Source organism: Rhamphochromis longiceps, linkage group LG14 (assembly GCF_057381845.1).
Source record: "Rhamphochromis longiceps isolate RC_006_pf linkage group LG14, R_longiceps_female_GT1.1, whole genome shotgun sequence".
NCBI classification, from domain to species: Eukaryota; Metazoa; Chordata; class Actinopteri; order Cichliformes; family Cichlidae; genus Rhamphochromis; species Rhamphochromis longiceps.
Window position 1 is genome coordinate 37,379,137 of NC_140570.1, and position 19,785 is coordinate 37,398,921.

General features: G+C 41.0%; 1 pseudogene; it reads left to right on the plus strand.

Moving 5' to 3' along the window:
- Window positions 1-699: 699 nt before the first annotated feature.
- On the plus strand, window positions 700-9,138 carry LOC146654637 (tubulin alpha chain-like; annotated as a pseudogene).
- Window positions 9,139-19,785: the final 10,647 nt, after the last annotated feature.

Here is a 19,785-nt window from a genome sequence, read left to right on the forward strand (position 1 = left end):
GATCCATGGTCCAATCAGCAGCCCACTGCACTTCAGTAGAGGAACAACCTGCAGAAATTCTTAAAACACAGGACAAAACACAAGCAGCTAACACAGACTTCTTATGGCAACTGTTGGGAGAAAGAAGTGATGAAACAGATGTCGGCTTTCTCACCCAACCATGGACATGCCGTTGGAAAGCTGACAGCTCACAGATTCTGATGACGGGTCTACACTTTGTGTTTACGTCTTTTTTTGCGCTAGATTCTGAAGCTGCAGGTCTTATCACTCTCCAACCAAAATTAACTGAACCAGCAGCAAAAGAAGATCCCAACTACATTTCAAATTTCGCGTCACATAAACACCATCATGAATTCCCTACGTTAAGAAGTGGCTCGGCCTTCCAAAATGCCTCCGCAGCGCTAGACTCTACAGCGACGGGATACTGTCACTGCCTATTGCTAGTCTGGTAGAGGAGTTTAAATGTGCAAAAGTGAGGCTTGAGATGTCACTCATGGTTTCCCGGGACCCCATAGTGAGAGGCACTGCTCCCACCTTGGAAAGGGGAGGAAGTGGACTCCAGCCACATCTGTGCTACAGGCCAAATCTGCTCTTCGCCATCGTGACGTGGTGGGTCACATCCAACAGGGCAGAGGAGGATTTGGTCTTGGAACAGTAACACCTCTGTGGCAACAGGCATCCGTAACCAAACGTCGGAAAATGGTGATGGTGGAGGTGCGTCAACAGGAGGAAACAGCCAGACATGCCAGAGCCGTAGCGCTGGCCAAGCAGGGTCACTGGATGAATTGGGAGAGTGTTGAAAAGAGGAACTCTCATGGAGTGAAATCTGAGGAATGGAGTCTAATAGACTAAGTTTCATCATCTGAGCGACATACGATGTGCTACCTTCCCCAATAAATCTGCAGCTGTGGTTTGGAAAGGACCCATCCTGCCCCCTGTGTACAGTCCCAGCAATACTCAAGCACATCTTGGTTGGTTGTAGGACTAGCCTTACTCAGGGCAGAGATACATGGAGACACAACCAGGTCCTCAGGTGTCTAGCCAAGAAAGTTGAGTGCAAGAGAAAATCCATCAACACTCAACCTTTCACGATCCAAGAGGATCGTTGGCCTTCATCAGCATTTGTCTGGGAGGGAGACAAGCTGAGGAATAGCCCTTCAACCCCGGACCTGGGCCCGCTGAAGGTTGCCAGGGATTGGCAGTTGCAAGTGGACTTGGATCAGAGGCTAATGTTTCCCTCAGACATCGTAACAACTACTCAGAGACCAGACCTCATCCTTTGGTCCAACTCCCGAAAACTTGCGTACGTCATTGAGCTGACGGTACCATGGGAGGAAGCAATTGAGCGTAAGAAGCTGCGGTATGCCAACTTGGCAGCTGAGGCAGAGGACAGAGGCTGGAAGATCAAGGTGCGCCAAGTGGAAGTGGGGTGCAGGGGCTTTGTTGCCAGTACAACAGCAAAACTGCTTAGAGAGATTGGGATCAGAGGACAGCGCAATGGCAGGCTATAAGAGAATTAGCTAACACTGCTGAAAGGACCAGTCACTGGCTATGGTTAAAAGGGGCTGACATCACTTTGGCAGCTAAGGCAGTCAGCTAACCGCGACACACATGCCCAGGATGGATCATCCCGTGGAGGGCATGCCTCAGTAGAGGGCTCTTCTTCTCTTTCCTGGGAGGCAGTGGGGCGGTAGAGTGTACAGCCTGATCTGGCGGAGAGGTATGGGAAGCCAGATTGGGCGCCCCCCTTCCGGCTCTCCTCTCTGCTCTCTCCTATCTTGTCTCTTTTGTTTTACTTCTCTCCATCACCTTTTCTATCCCTTTAAAGAAGTGAGGCTCCATAAATGTTAAAGAGGTAAGTATTACTTGTCAGTAGCAGGGAATTGATAGAAGAAAATAAATTGTAGAAAACTAAACAGAAGAAAGAAGAGAAAAAACAATTTAACATAAACCAGTGACACACTCCAGGGCCTGATCAACCCTGGCAGAGCCTCCTTGGATGAGGGTGTCTAGTGATAAAGGCCGAAACACCTGATGATTCCAAGGTCCACTACTGACGATGTGTCCCAAAATTGAATATGATAATCTAGATCAGATCTCTAATCCCTACACATAACCAAGGAAGGTTAAAAAATGGCAGATTAGCCTGGGTAAAAGACCAAAAAACCCTGTTAAGTTCAGGCATACAACGATGTGTCCTGCTGGTAAAGTTTATGGGCTGCCTTTCCTCATAACAGCCATCCCTCAAGACTTTCGCTATTCGAAGCAGTGCATTATCAGGGATTGTAACATCTAGTCCTTTTACTGAACCACCACAATAAAATCCCACTTCCTGCTGAGCTCTCTCTCTCTCTCAGTGTACTTCAAGAACAGTTTCCCATCTAAACATCTCTCTTTTCTGCATTATTCGCTTGCTTATTCCACACCAGTCTACCTTTGTGTACAGCACTGTTGGCCGCTGTTTTTTTTAAATTTTTATTTAACTGTCTTCTTCTACTGCAGAATAGTTTTTAGGTTATCTGCTTTAAAAAGCCAGGCCAGGAAAATCTCCTTCATCTTTGTCTGTGTTTTATGTTCAGTTACTTTGACGCAAAGGCATCTGCTGTGATGCTTACACCTCTGATGAAGTGTCACAAGTGTCAGCTTTCTTTTTATAGATGTAAAAATATGGATATGTACTGATAAATGATCAGAATTATAATAATTTCTGACTGTCTGAGGCACAATTTCCCCAATCCAAATCAAATCGTGGATCGAATCGAATCAGGACCTTGTGAATTAGAATCGAATCGATTCTAGAAATCAGTGACGATACCCAGCCCTGGCGGAGCACTCACAGGCTTTGTGTATTAGTTGCTGTTTCCTAAAAACAATCAAGTGTTTGAATGAAATCCCTTTTCTCATTAAATGTCAAAGACCTAAATTTATAGTACTGAGGATTTTCCAGCCAGTTTGTGCAAAAATAACATTAAAAACTATAGTGGAACCCCCGACTTACGAAATTAATTCATTCCCGAGGGTCTTTCGTAAGTCGAAAATTTTCGTAAGTCAAAGCACCCATCGCGTGTTTTGACTGAGGCGATGCTGAACGATCTGTTCATCCCAGTGTGGAGTCCATGCAACTCTGGCCCACAATAAATGAAAAACATAAAAATGACAAACAGTTTCCCTCAACAGCCACTTCAAAATCATACGTAATAGTGGGGTAAAACTGAAAGTATGAAGCAAAGTATAGTAAAAATAAACTACTGATAATTACTCAAAATATTTAAATCTTCACTAAGATGGGTCAATTACAAAACACATATTCATAAAAAAGTAACTTTTCCCAGGATAGCTGAAAACACTATTTAACGTGCCGCCTTAGGTGACGAACTCATTATAAACATAACACAAAATCTCTAACATTTACACGTACCTAAAAGACAAAATGCAGCAGCAGGCCTCTCTGCTGTGGAGGGTGAGGAGTGACAAAATGAATTAATTAAATACACCATTAAATAATTAATTAAATGCCCATTCGTTTCATTTACAACATTTACTAAATTATTTATTTCAATTTTTAATTAATTATTGACACGTTTGATTAATTATTTAATGATGAATTTGTCATACATCTGTGTTCATGAATTCATTTTATCTGTCAGCCTTATCCATCAAGCTCAGGGGGCGGGGTTAATGCTGCCACTGCAGCTTGTCTAACATCTGATTGGTTACCCTGCAAAGTAAGTGAAGACAGGGCCTAAATAATCAATTGCTATGAACTGGTGTGTGGACTTGGGGCAGCCAGGTATCCCAGAATGCATTTCAAAACACAATGTTTTCTACAGTCATTGGAGCAATCGTGCTGGCGCCCTAAAATGTAAGTAAAGTTTTAAAATACCGCGTTTTTCTGTCACCAACTACATTTTTAATAATTTTTTAGCCACAAATGTAGTAATGTAATCTTCACGTTTGTTCAGGTTGTGAAAATTCAGCACAGGCGATGTTTTCGGTGATGTCGCTAGCTCTGCTAACAGTCAGCTGACAGAGTGTACTGAGCTCACAGCCCCGGTGTTCTAGCTTAGCTGATTTTGACAATAACTGGGAAGATTAACATAAAGTGACTGACCTGGGTTAAAGATGACAAACAGGATTTAAAAGGCAGTTAGAAAACTACAGAGCACTTTATCAGTGGCTGATTATCCAATCACTGGCACACAGCTTTAAAACCACTGAGTTTTAGCTCTCAGTGGTTAAACATTGGACTCAATTCACTCAGGTTCTGTCTGTCAGGTTTCGCTTACTTCGCTGTTTTATTTACAGCTGAGCAAATCGGTTTGGCACAGATTAAAGTTAAGTTTCATGACTGTGTAGTTTTACTGAAGTTTATTGTCTCACTGGCACACATGTTAGACTGAAACATTCGGTTTTCTTTATCTGGTGTTCGTATGTGTTACGTTTTTTTCTTTTTAATCGTGAATTTTGAATTAAAACTAACATTAAAAATCTTTTTTATACGAGGATGTCAATGGAAAATTGTACTTAGTAGTCAGTATAAGCTTTTAATGATATAAGTTTACATGTGATAGAACACTGCATGATGACCTTTGTATGACTTAGACTGTTGTCCACTATAAGATTTGTTTCTGTTTTATAAATTCTTTCCCACAGCGATAATAGCTGAACAAGCAGTTTATCTCCTACCAGGAAGAGGAGAGCTGGACACTTTTATCAGCGCTCCCTCACAAGAAGAGGGGCCGCGTCCTTCAGAATCACACACACACACACACACACACACACACACACACACACACATACGCACATACATACGCACCAACATTCCTCTGTCTATTCACTATTGTATTACTTTTGTATATAAATAAAAACCAGGGCAGTGGCAGAGCGCACATCGCAGGGCCCCCACTCTGGTGTGAGCGTTCTGTGATCGCCCTTGCAAGTAAAAACTGCAGCGTGTGTGTCTCCACTCACGGAGGACAGAGGAGGAACGAGAAAGCACATTTTCCACCGAGAGGAGCAGCATCTGAACCAGCATGCTGATCATGAAGACTCCAGTCTGTCCAGAAATATCCACTGTTTAATATTTATTCAACTGTAGAATTTTCTGAGTTTACTAAAATAAAAATAAAATCAGAGTAACATCTGATTTGTGTGGGGTGTTTTCTTTTTCTCTCTCTTTTTTTTAAATGATGTTCATGTTCCTTTTAACTCTCAAAGGCTTCTTAGAAACTATGAAAGACAAAACACATCGTGCAGACTTCTGGATGTTAGAAGAAAACTAATACTGATGGGTTTCACAGTGTCAAACAAGTCTGATGAAGTTAAACCTAAGAGTTGCTACATGACAGAAACACCAATATTATCTCTTTTAATAAAGTTTACACGTGTATACACAGGTCACGCTGAGTATTGAACAGAAAGCACAAAGATCAGGTGTTAATCTGATTTATTTGCTCTCTCCTCCTTTTTAATATTCGTTATAATTCAGAAATGGCGACTGAAACAAGTAGATATAACCCTAGGAAATGAAGCCGGTGTACCGTCAGCTGGGGTCATGAGAGCTGGGCTGGGCAGACATCCAGGAAATCCACAAAATCAGCACTTCTGCAAAGAGGCTCTATCTTAAAAAACGCTACATCCTCGGCTAAAAAAATATTAAAAGTATATTTGGTGACACACAAACAGAGTACTTCAAAGCACAGTTCAGTTAGGGGGCAGGGATAGCTCAGTAGGTAAAGTGGTCACCCCATGATCGGAAGGTCGGCGGTTCGAATCCACTTAACGATTACCCTGAGGTACCCCTGAGCAAGGTACCGTCCCTACACACTGCTCCCCGGGCGCCTGCTTAGTGGGCTGCCCACTGCTTCACTGAGTGAATGGGTCAAATGCAGAGAAAAACAAGTAAGTTCCCCATGGGGATCAATAAAGTATCCATTATTATTATTTTCTACATGTTCATAATTGTTGCTGAGAAACGCCCTGTTAAATTTGTATTATTTATTGTCATTTATGCTTAGAAATATTTAACCATATATGCTTAGAGGTGTATAATCGATTGTGTAGTGATAGGATGTGTGATCCTTAATAGTCTGCAAAGGCTTTGTGTGCATTCCAGAGTGTTCTGGCTTTCACACCTACATTCTGGGAGCATGGGAGAGGTCGTACCTTCTCTTATTGTTTTATGGTCGGATAAACGTGTCTATATCTGTTTTAGGCTAAGTGCCTTTTGTTTAGATGAACTGTTGGACTTCCAAACCAGCAGGGTTAGGGAAGTCGTTTATGGGGTCACACTCTGACAACACACACACACACACACACACACACACACACACACACAGGCAAGGTACTCTTTGTGTGTATGTAGACGTCATATGTTAATGAACCTATGTATATTCATGTAACCTCAATAAAAGAGCAGTGTTACGGGGGAGTGGACGAGAGCGACTGGGGTCAAGCGAAGGAACGGCGCTTGTCGTGGTTCTCTCCCTCATGCATGAGTAACGTGAAGAACTTTGCCTACTTGGTGTTTAATGCTTTTTTCTGTGTAGTTGAATTGTCCTTAACGTTCCAGTGAATAGGTTTATGCTACAAACTTATCACACCCGCTGAAGGAATGGCCACCAGCCTGAAGCAATGGTTTTGACTCAAACAGCGTTAACCCCGCCCCTGAGTTTGATGGGTGAAGCTGATGGATAAAAATAAATCAAGAACACAGCTGCAGGGTCAGGAGTGCCAAAATGAACAAAAAAAAACAACATAATTAAATAATGAATTAAATGTTTTGTATAATTAATTAAAAATTGAGCTTGTGGGGATAGGTTAATTGGATAATCCAAATTGCCACTAGGTGTGAATGTGAGTGTGAATGGTTGTCTGTCCCTGTGTGTTGGCCCTGCGACAGACTGGCGACCTGTCCAGGGTGTACCCCGCCTCTCGCCCTATGACAGCTGGGATAGGCTCCAGCCTATCCCAGCTGCCCCCCCCCCCCCCGCGACCCTGCCCCCCGCGACCCTGAAAAGGATAAGCGGAAGCGAATGGATGGATGGAATTAAAAATTGAATACATAAATGAAATTAATGGGTATCTATTAATTATTGCCACATTTAATTAATTATTAATGGTGTATTAATTAATTAATTTTGTCACTCCTGACCCTCCATACTCTTGATCCCTGCATCCCTTCATCAGCACATTGCGGGCATTTAGCCCTAAGAAGTAATACTTAGTAAAGCAAAATACACCAAACTTATAATTTAGTAAAGGGGGAGGATTACTGGCTGTGCGCCCCAGGGTGGCTGTGGCTACAATGCCATCACCAGTGTGTGAATGGGTGGATGACTGGATATGTAAAGCGCTTTGGGGTCCTTAGGGACTAGTAAAGCGCTATATAAATACAGGCCATTAATTTGCACCATGAAGCTCTGCTGTCACAAACTTGCATAGATGTAACATTGTCTGTGAAGTTAGATTTAAGAGAGAAGTCCTTGACGTTTTTACAACAGAACGTGACGTCATCAGGTTGGTGGGTTGGCTGCAGCTCATAGACTTACATTATATTAGAAAACCAGTGAACCTCAGTGGAAAACAAGATTAAAACTAACAAGTCTAAGGGGGGTCACTTTGGTACTCCCCCTGGCTACAGCAAAGAGTTTCATGTTAAGAAACCAAAGATGTACTGTCCACTTTCACTCTGTGTCTCCTAAACAGTCAGTGTTTCCTCGTTGTTTGGCTAGCTGTGAAACGGGAAAATCCACCTGTTGGCTGTAATGTTCATGCAGGTGGCAGCAGGGAAAGTGGATATTTGTTATTCAACATGCGTCTGAGCTTATATTGACATCATAGGAGGTAAACTCTGTCGTGGAAGTAGGTTTCCATCTAAGTTAATGTCAGCTGTGACAGTTCTAACAGTTGTGCTGCTTGTTGTAGATCAGAAATAAATATAAACAGCTTATATTAAGTTGTGCCCAGTAGCTCAGCAGATACTCTAAAGCTCACGATGTAATGAGGAAAAGAAAACAGGCTGATATCCAGATTGACGTTTTGGAAACTGATTTTGCTTCTGCAGCATCCTGTGTGCAATCCTGTTAGAATATGTCTGATCAGGGCGATGGTTGGATCCTGTTAAATACCCCAATTCTTTGATCTTTGGGCTGAAAGAAGAACAACACTTGGTGTTTAATGCTCAATCAACAATCTCTTTAGACCATACAACCCTTTAGGCATAAACGTCCGGATGGGAGATTTGCACAGGAGGTGGAGTTTTCCATCTACCCAGCTCCCCAAGTGTCCACCGCTGTGGTTGAGCCATACAACTCCATCCTGACCACCCACTCCACCCTAGAGCACTCTGACTGTGCCTTCATGGTAGATAACGAGATGACATCTGCCGTAGGAACCTCGATATCGCACGTCCTACCTACACCAACCTGAACAGGTTGATCAGCCAGATTGTGTCCTCCATCACTGCTTTGCTTCAATGGCGCCCTCAATGTTGATCTGACAGAGTTCCAGACCAACTTGGTGCCCTACCCTCGTATCCATTTCCCCCTGGCCACCTACGCCCCCGTCATCTCTGCAGAGAAAGCTTATCACGAGCAGCTAACTGTATCAGAAATCACAAACGCTTACTTCGAGCCAGCCAATCAGATGGTGAAATGTGACCCTCGCCACGGCAAGTACATAGCCTGCTGCCTTTTGTACCGTGGCGAAGTGGTGCCCAAAGATGTCAACGCTGCCATTGCTACCATCAAAACCAAGCGCACCATCCAGTTCGTGGACTGGTGCCCCACCGGTTTCAAGGTTGGCATCAACTACCAGCCACCCACTGTGGTTCCTGGTGGAGACCTGGCCAAGGTCCAGAGGGCTGTGTGTATGCTGAGCAACACCACCGCTATTGCTGAGGCCTGGGCATGACTTGACCACAAGTTTGACTTGATGTACGCCAAGCGTGCATTTGTTCACTGGTATGTGGGTGAGGGAATGGAGGAGGGTGAGTTTTCTGAGGCTAGAGAGGACATGGCAGCTCTAGAGAAGGATTATGAAGAGGTTGGAGTTGACTCTGTTGATGGGGAGGGAGATGAGGAAGGTGAGGAGTAGGTTCATTGCAATAAAATCATCAAAGTTATGCAAGTTCGCTCAGAAGCACTGTTACGTTCTACCAAATCTTGTTACACATTCCTGTGTATATTTTTCAACTTTAAATAAATGTGTTTGAAAATGTGTTTTAATGCTATGTGAGAGTGTAACATGGAGACATGACCACTTTGTTTTGTAGTTCTGTTCTTTCAATATCAGCACTTTCTTTTATTAAGGTGCTGCTTAATAAAGAGTACATGAGCTGTTTAATCACTGGTATGCTTAATTTTCACCCCCCAAAATCTAGAAAAGAAAGTTAACCGCCAGGTTAATTCTGAATAAAGTAAAATAACGTAAATAAATTAAAATATAATAATTTAACATTATAATAACTAAAAGCGACATTTTTAGTGAATCTATATCTTTCTTAACCCCCCTAGTTCACAAAGCCTTTACTCTTCGGGCTCCCCTCATCCCCCGTTTTTTTCCTTTTTTTTTTTTTTTTAAAAAAAAAGCTTCCGGAAGTCACCGCTTGTTGAACTAAATACTGTCAGGACATGAAACAAACCACCTTTTAACAAACAGATAAGAAAAACAGAAGAAAAATCGTGTTTTTTCGTCTTTTTAGTCAGACTAGCTGCTTTGTTTTTGTGAGAAGTTGTCTCCTTGTACATTTTTCAGTTGCATGAAAGACAGGTCAGTAATGTGGTATAAAAAGAGCATCTTAGAAAGGAAGAGTTTCATCAACCTATAAAAACTGCGTCTTTAAATTGTGAAAAAAAATCAGAATAACATCCCTCAATGTAAAATTGTAAAGGCTTGAATATCGCATAATCTACAATACATAACATCATCAATGCATTATGAGAATGTGGAGGAATCTCTGTGCGCAAGGGACAAAGCCCAAAATCAACATTGCAGTCCTGTGATTTTCAGGCCTTAATATAGCACTGCATTACAAAAAAGTATGCCTGTGTCATGGAAATCACTGCATGGGAACACTTGCAGAAATTGCTGTATGTGAATCATAATCATAATTTACTGTGCCAACGACAAATCCAAGTTAAAGAAAAAGAAGAACATGGTCCAGGAACACCACCATCTTCTCTGGGCAAAATGCATTTAAAATGCACAAATTGAAAAACTTTTCTATGGTCAGATCAATTCTCTGGACTAAAGAAGAGATGGGCCTTCTAAAGGTTACACTTCTGATGGTATGGGTGTGCATTACTGACCATGAAATTGGCAACTTGCACATCTGGAAAGGCACCATCAATGCTGATAGTTATATACAGATTTTAGAGCAATGCTCTAAATGTTGATGACATTTTTTCAGAGAATTTGTTGCATAAGACTGATAAATAACATACTGACTCTATTACAGCAGTGTGGCTTCATAGTAGAAGAGTCTTTTTTTTAGATCAGTTGCTGCCATCAAATTTAAAATGGGCTAATATTTGTCTTTAAAAGGTACATTTTCTCAGTTTAAACACTTGGTATGTTTTCTATGTTTTTTTGTGAATTGTTTATGAGTTCAAGAGCTTTTCATTTGGGGCTCTTTTTCATCTGCCTGAAACACACTTGCTTCCACAAAAAAGCCTCTCTAACCTTATGGCTGATTTAGTCCAATATACAATAATGTTACATTCTGCTTGATATTAGGGTTGCTAAGGTTTCATTTGAAACTTCTGTCGATACAAGTGATTGCTCAAAATGAATTTTAGTGGCAGCCCTGTGACATACTAGCGACCTGTCCAAGGTATATCCTGCCTGTCACCCTATGGTAGCTCGAATAGGCTCCAGCACCCCTTCAACCCTGAATTGGATAAATAGAGGTGAATGGATGGAGATTTTAGTTGCCACTATATCAGCCCACCTTATGGCACATCATTTAGAGAGGGAGCTGCTGCTGCTTTGCTCTGTATGGCTCTTTCTAAAATTAAGCCCATGTGTTTCATTGTGGTAATTTGTGCTGTCTTTTTTTTTTTTTTTTTTTTCCTTTTAAATGAGGAGATGAGGAAGGTGAGGAGTAGGTTCATTGCAATAAAATCATCAAAGTTATGCAAGTTCGCTCAGAAGCACTGTTACGTTGTTCTACCAAATCTTGTTACACATTCCTGTGTATATTTTTCAACTTTAAATAAATGTGTTTGAAAATGTGTTTTAATGCTATGTGAGAGTGTAACATGGAGACATGACCACTTTGTTTTGTAGTTCTGTTCTTTCAATATCAGCACTTTCTTTTATTAAGGTGCTGCTTAATAAAGAGTACATGAGCTGTTTAATCACTGGTATGCTTAATTTTAACCCCCCAAAATCTAGAAAAGAAAGTTAACCGCCAGGTTAATTCTGAATAAAGTAAAATAACGTAAATAAATTAAAATATAATAATTTAACATTATAATAACTAAAAGCGACATTTTTAGTGAATCTATATCTTTCTTAACCCCCCTAGTTCACAAAGCCTTTACTCTTCGGGTGCCCCTCATCCCCCGTTTTTTTCCGCCAAAATTATCCACACCCACTGCCGCGCTATGCATTCTGGGATATATTGGGCCACGAAGTCTACACCGCCACATCCTTAAAATTCAGGGAAATGAAGGACGCATTTGAGGGCCGGATTTCGAGCAGCCTTCGAAGTGGGACAGCCTTCGTCGCGTCGCTGTGACGTAATCGGCCTTAAAATGCGGCCTTTAAGGCTGCAGACCCTGAATTGGGAAACAGCCATAGCCTAACATATGAAACAGGAAAAGACGGCCGTGTAATCCCTTTATTTCCCTTGAGAGAGAAATGGATCTGAAACCACAGAAATCAGAGTGTTTGCAGAGTGCAGACACACAGATAATGAAGACATGCTGCTCGGAAATGTTAGATACAGATAAAAATGGTGTGTGTGTGTGTGTGTGTGTGTGTGTGTGTGTGTACTGAGCCCAACTGCCTCAGTAATTATGGACCTTATAGTCCTTACAAACACTGTTTCACTAACTTCAGTAAACATTTTACATACATATGTCACTGCTGTATAATTTACAGCAAACGCCGTGAACGCAGCGGTGCACGAGCCACTGCAGTGGAGCTCACGTACAGCTTTGTGGGCTCAAAATGTGGTTAGAAATATTTTGTACTTCTACTTTTGTATGTGTAAAAAGAATTTGTGTGTGTGTGTGTAAAAAAGATTTGTATGTGGACTTAGCCAAAAAAAAAAACCCGTGTGAATCTCTGCAAGTTACAAGTACGAATTTTGACCCTATTTTTCTTCCTTTCATCTGATTGGTCAATGTCATGTCAATCACAAATGTAACAATCCAATCAGAGAACAGATGGGTTTGGCTGTCGGAGGGGAGCTTTTTTGAACTGCAGGTTATTACTCTATAATATTACTTACTCTAATATTATTAATAATAATTATTAGTAATATTAATTATTAATTATCTAATAATATACTAATCTAATATTACTTACACCGCACTTTACAGTTATTTATTTGTAAAAAATGTTTGGAATCGTATGATTTTTGTTCCACTTCTCACATGTTTACCACTTTGTGTTGGTCTTTCACGTGGAATTCCAATAAAATTGATTCATGTTTGCGGCTGTAATGTGACAAAATGTGGAAGAGTTTAAGGGGGCCGAACACTTTTGCAAGCCACTGTAAAGAACTTGGAAAGAAAAGCATCTTGCATCAGGACATCCAGATGTTTTTCTTCTCTACAAAGGTGTATTAAAAAAAGAACAGCAAATTATAATATTACAGCGGATGTGTGACCTTAAAGGTTTCTGGCTGAAAAAAGGTCACTGATCAAACTGATTCTTGCTCACAAAAAACATTTTAATCAGATTCTCTGCAGGAAAATTTGAAAACATTTCCTCCTAACTTCTCAGTATTCACTTATCAGCATTCAGTCAAACGTTCATTTACGGGTGTAGTTAAAAATCAGCTAATAACTGACTTTCCACAGCAGTTGTTTGGTCGGACACAGTGAGAGATGTAATCTGTTACTCTTCATGTGAGAAAGAAGGTGTCTCTGAGATGTACTAATAGTGTGTTAGTTCCAAATAGTAAATTAGTGAATGTATTTCATGGCAGCTTGATTATTCTGGGACAAACAGTGCAGTCTTCCTCAAAGCATCACTGTGAATATAATCATATAATGTTAAAAATATAATAACAGTCTTTTTATTATTGCTCAATGAAATAAATAAATCCTCTTTATTATCAGAGTGAAAACAGACTTCCACAAACGAACGTCAACTGATGACTCCATAATTATTCAGCCCTTCAAAGGTGACTGACCTACTTCAACAGCCAAAATCACATATTTCTGGAAGGTCCACTCACTGGTTATTCAGCATGCCAGGCTGCAGTTACACCATGCAGACAAAAGAGCACTCGGAGCAAGTTAAAGGAAAGTTTATTCAAAAGTAGAAGTCTGGGAATGGAGACAGAGGAGTTCACTTAAATCTGTCACTATGAAACGGAAGCAATCAAATCTGCCTAAATCTGACACTCAAAGGTAAACTGGATACCTGGCTGACCATCACGTTCACGACCAGGTGAGGACGGATCAAAGATCAGGAGTCGATTTCAGGCTTGGGCTTGCTTTCATCATATTAGTCCAATCCAACTTGAATCCAGATGATGGAAAGATAGCCCGGGTCTGTTGATGAGTCTCCACTTAAACACTGACGTTGTTTGTGTTTCCTGGAGTCCCGTCAGTCCTGTAAACCAGCGTCCCCAACCTTTTTTGTGCCACGGACCGGTTTATGACCGACAATATTCTCAAGGACCGACCTTTAAGGTGTCGAGGATAAATACAACAAAATAAAACCAGTACCGCTGCCAAAACAAGAAGAGTTATTCAAAACACATGGGAAAAGACCCAGGGAAACAGAGTTAATGATTAAAAAGATTTTAAAAAATAACGCTAAAACCCCTGAAGAGCATCAGTTTCACACCCAAACCTCAACTCTCGCGGCCTGGTACCAAACGACCGGTGCCGGTCCGTGGCCCGGGGGTTGGGGACCGCTGCTGTAAATAAAAGGAATCTGTTTGAAGGCTGTGCAGAGCAGCGGGACCACACATTGTCACGTAACGTTTTTCATCATATTAATATTTATTTGTAAAATAGTAAATTTTAGTTTTAATGTTCAGTAAATAAAATTACATTATTGAATACTACGTGCTACGCAATAATAGTAATAATATTACTTCTAATAGTCGTAATAGCAGTTATTGTTTTTGTTGTCATCATGCTGTTAAAATTGTGACTTTTAAAATTTTAATTAATTAAAATAAAATATTTTAAAAAAAACTTTTTTAACTCTACCACCAAAAACCGAATACTAAAAAATAATAATAAATGATGATAACATGTATTTATTATGTTGCTCTTTGTTTGATTTCTCTTCTGTTTTTTGTCTCCATACAGGTGATCCAGGTGTTTTGTTTGTTTTTCTTTTTGTTCCTTCCCCCCTTTCTCATCATCTCTTCTCCCCTCTGTTTTTCTTTCTCTCCCTCTCTTTCTTTCATTCTTTCCTTCTCCCTGTCCTATCCCCCAGTCATGTCTGTCCCGTCTGTAACAACTGATAATAAAATAAAATAAATACACAATTATAATAAAGGTCAATCAAATGGACCAACATGGCATCTTTCTTGGCCTTCAAACAACAATTCTGATGGCTAAAGATCCAAATGGGACAGGCAAATAAATAAATAAATAAATGATGATAACCATGTGCAGCTTCTCTCGTCTTCCATTTTTCCCTGATGTGTTTCACTCAACATCAGACATGTGTTAAAGTGTGTTGGCTGCATATTAAGGTCAAAATGCTGATGAGCTCTGATCCAGTTGACTGATATACTCTGCTCTACATCCTGCACTGAAATATGAGGATTGTGTGTTTATTAAAATTAAAAATCATCACGCAGTCATTGACAGAAGAGCATCAACATTCAGCCTGTTAGATTAGATTGAGATATTTTTATTTCAGAAATGATTCCTAACAAAAATGGAGAATATAAAAACACAATCAAAGCAGTAAAGTCCATATTATGAAGTGTTTGCTGTATCAGACAATCATGTTTATTCACAACAATGAAAACAATATAGTGCAGATAAACATGGTGCTGTAATGAATCTGCTCTTAAACACAATAACAAAATACATTTTCCAAGAGAGATGATAATGATTCACATCAGAGTTAAGAACGAATACATTTACAACTGGTTTCTAACATTTCTTATAGATCGAACTGATCACTGATAGAAACAGAAGAATATTCAAAATGATACTCTGAGAGATACATGAATGAGATATGGATAAACATCAAATTACATAAAACAAAAAAGCACAAAATCACTATGACTGAAATAAAATATGAGCAGAAATATAGAAGAATTAAGTCAAAAGATAGAAAAAGGCAAAATGTTTAAAATATATAATCACATAAGAGACTGAACCGTCCAGTCAGGTCACAGATTCATATCTACAATAATATTTTTCTTTGTTTTTGTTTTGATTTAATCACTTCTATGTATTATTATTATCATCATCATCAGCATATTAAGTGTGTGTCTGAGCTGAAAGCTGCTCTCCTCTCCTGGTTTTCTGTATCACACAGACCACAACAACACAAAGCATCACCTGCAGACCGCTGAGCAGTATCCACCTGACTCTGTAGAAGGTCGAGTAAACCCCAAAAGGCTCTCTGTGGATCAGAACAAATGTTTCTCTTGACACACACTCATACCGTGACTTATAACCTGCACACACATACTCTCCTGCATCTTCCAGTGAGACATTAGAGATTATCAGGCTGTCACGGGAACAAGTGATTCTTTTGTCACTGCAGAACTCAGCACTGTACACAATTTTGCCTTCTGTTTGGATCGACTTCATGAGCCAAAAGCCCCAAGTACTTTTTTCCAAATCATCAGAGCATCTCATAGTGACTTCATCTCCCTCTGAGAAAACCTTTACTGCAGGTGGACCAAATTTAGGGCACACGAAAAGCCAGTACGCGTGCATTACTTTTTCACCTACACAGCTGTAGATACCTGAATCATTTAACATTAGTGATGGAAGTACCAGCGAGAAGTTTCGACCAATTTCTTGATCAGTATCGTAACGTACTTCCTTCATCCAAACCGGGGGCTGGTCATGAATGGGGTCCATGAAGGGACACTCCAGCACAGCTGTGTCTCCCTCTGAAGCATAACGTAGCTTTGTTTGTTTGGTCAAACGTACAGAGTGAGTGCTCACACACTGCTGTTGGTTCATCACCAGGCAGATGTAAGACGTTGGTCGTGTGTTGACATGAAGAAGTGATGCGTTTGTCACCTGCAGGAAACTTTCTTGGACTTTATTCACGTTCAAAATTCTGTCTTTATATAATTGATTCCACTCCCCGTAATGTCTGATCCAACGCACCGTCAGATTCTCACCTGCTCCTTTACATTGTACGTCTACAGTGTCTTCAAGACTTGCGATAGATTCTTCCCCCTTTACTGTCTTACACACAGTCAGGCTGATGTTTCTCTCATATGTCACGCTGCCCTGAGTCCAGCACACATCTCGGTACAGTCCAGAGTCTGAGTGGGTCAGGTTGTTGAGAGTAAATGAAGGAGAACCATGAAATGTCTCAGGAAATGAGAGTCGTCCTGTCAGGTCTTCATGTACTGTGAAGTTTCTGTTCCAGGGGTCAGAGATGTTCCACAGGACCAGAGTATCTTCACCAACACGTCTGGAGGTGATGCAGGAGCTGTTTCGATCTGGGAGCTTGAACTGTAAAGAGCCTCCTTCTTCACTTATGGCAATAAATTCTTCTGCATGAATGTTGCTGATGAGAGTGAACAGCAGGGAGAAGCAGAGCTGTGCGACTGCAGCCATCCTGCTCAGAGGTCTCCTGGTGAGTGTCGTACAAGCACTGACACTGCTCGCTTCATGAGCTTCCTGTTTGTGGTTGGAGGAGGAACGCCACTTCTTCATCACATCATCAAGGAACACTTTGAAGCATTTGGCTCGATATCACGCCGTATATCTGCTTTCACTCTTCACAGGCCAAAGTGTGGACACGTTTTTTTTACACTTCGTTGCATGGGTCCAGGGGTATCAAACATGTGGTCTGGAGCACAGAACCGGCCAGTCACAGTGTCCAATCTGAACCATTACAAGTGAGATAAAGTCAGCTTTACCACACAGCCATGAATATTTATGAAAATCCTTTCTAAACTATTTTAAACTTTTTGAATCGTTTTTTAGTTTCAAAAACAACTAAAAAAAAATGTTGTTTCCTATGTGATCCTTCATAAAACATCACATATTTTGAAACATAATTCAGGGTTTGGTTTGGTCTAAGTAAGCAGAGAAGTCCAGGCATCCAGTTTCCATACAGACGTTTACATAACGCTCATCATCTGATGATGAAACTTACTTTGCACCCAAGCAGCCCAACCAGAAATTGAAAGTGTACATGCATCAAGGGACGGAGCGCATCCCGTCAATAGGTCCAAAGTGCAATCGAGGCTAATCCCATGATCTTCTTATTTTCTTGTAGACCGAAGTTGAAAATCTGGCAGTATTTATTTTTGTGTTTTTTTTTTCACTCTCAGCCGTCCTTCTCCTGTATTTGGGCCTGTTTGTTAATTTATTTCAATCATGTAAACAATATACAGGTACATTTAGCAAAGAAAATTAGAGAAAAAAATACTATACAAAATAAAGTTAATACATTTCAATATTGCTTCTGTTCTGATTCATTTACATGTCGAAAGGGAGAGAGAAGAAGTACACACTTATTTAATCCCACCCCTTTGCCATAAATTATCCGTCAATATTTAGTCAGCTTCCTTACTGATATAATCTGTAATAAAAATAGTCAACAGATTTCTGATATAATATATACTATAATATCACATCAGGAAATTTTCTAAATAGCGACATTCACTTAATTTCAACATTTTCCCTTCATATCATATCAATATCAATTGGGTTCCGGCTTGAGTGAATGCTGGTGCGCCTGGCTGAGCTACTCACTGGTACATTTTTGATTATTTAGATTATTTGGATTCAGATTTGAATGAACAGGGACATTCACACTCAGGACCAGATCGATCTCTGCCAGGGATTGATTTGCAACGCTTGTCCTCAACATCTGCTGTTTCAGCTGAATGTGCTCTTACGTCTTCTTCTCAGTGAGCTGCACTAGCCTACCTGTTCGTCGCTCCGGCTGGCTCGTCTCCTTTTCCTCCACATAATCGAAGATGTGGCCCAAGATGTTCCTGAGCTGGTCGGCACTATTTTGGATTCTCCTGACGCTCGTCTACCATCCTATGGCTGGACTGCTCCGCTATACAGCCGCTGAGCTCCTGCACCTTCGTGGGCAGCTGTCGCTCCCGTCGCCAGCGGAGCTCCACTACCACCCAGACATCACTTTCCAGCCTCGCCGGAGATACATCTATCGCGGGTCCTGCAGGATTTTCCATAACTCCAATGGAACTAAATCGTTTTGGTCTGTTACTTGCCGCCCTCGCAGGAACCCTGATCGGGTTGTCAACCACCGATCTCTAGCCCACCTGCCCAGGGCGCCGACCGCGATTAGCAAAAAAGAAAATACTCCACTCAGTTTCGATCTTCTAAACATTCGCTCACTGACAAATAAAGGGGCCTCTCATCCAAGAGCTCCTATCTGACCGTAAATTTGACTTTTTCTGCTAAACTGAAGCCTGGCAACAACCTGATCACTTTTCTCAGCTAAATGAATCTACTCCTCTGGGGTTTGTTTACCTTTCTAAACCTCGCTGCATAGGTCGTGGGGGTGGTCTCACGATCTTCTTTCGCCAGCACTTGAAAGTCCTGCCAGTTAATGTTGATACCTTTAGTTCCCTTGAGTGCCTTGCATGTGAGCTGACTGGACCCATTCCCACCATCATAGCTACTGTATACTGCCCCCCCCCCCAAACCTAACCCTGTCTTCCTCAGTGACTTTGCTAATCTACTAACCCATCTTTTATCTCTCTCCCCAAATGTGATCTTGGTGGGAAATTTCAACATTCATATGGATAATAATGACCGTCTGCTCACCAGAGACCTTTCCTCTTGTCTCGAAGGCTCTGAATTTAAACAATTTACTGACTTTGCCACTCACTCTAAAGGACACACCCTGGACTTGGTCTGCTGTTCTGGTCTTACTCCCTCGAATCTTTCTGCTGCTGAAATCCCCATAACTGACCACTTCCTCCTTTCATTTAACCTCACTCTCTGTTGCGCTACTACCAAGCCAACCCGTCTCATCTCGTTCCGCAACATCAAGAACATTGATATGGACATTCTCGTTACCAGTTTGGACAATGTTCAGATTCCGGACTTCTAATCTACTCCTGATGATTTGTTGTTATATTATAATAATTGTCTACGCATTGTCCTTGATTCTCTGGCTCCTGTAAAAACCCACTCTGTTTCCTTTGCTTGCTCTGCTGCCTAGTTTACCTCTGACCTCCGAGTTTTGAAGGCCAAAGCTCGGCAGCTAGAGCGTAAATATAAGAAATCTGCTTTAACTGTTGACGCAGAAATCTATAAATACCATGTACTTAAAAGACTCCATCAGCAAGGCCAAACAAAGTTTCTACTCTGGTATTATCAGGTCTTATTAGGGTAATGCAAGGACTCTGTTTTCAGTTCCCAACAAACTAATTCAACCCCCCAATGCTTT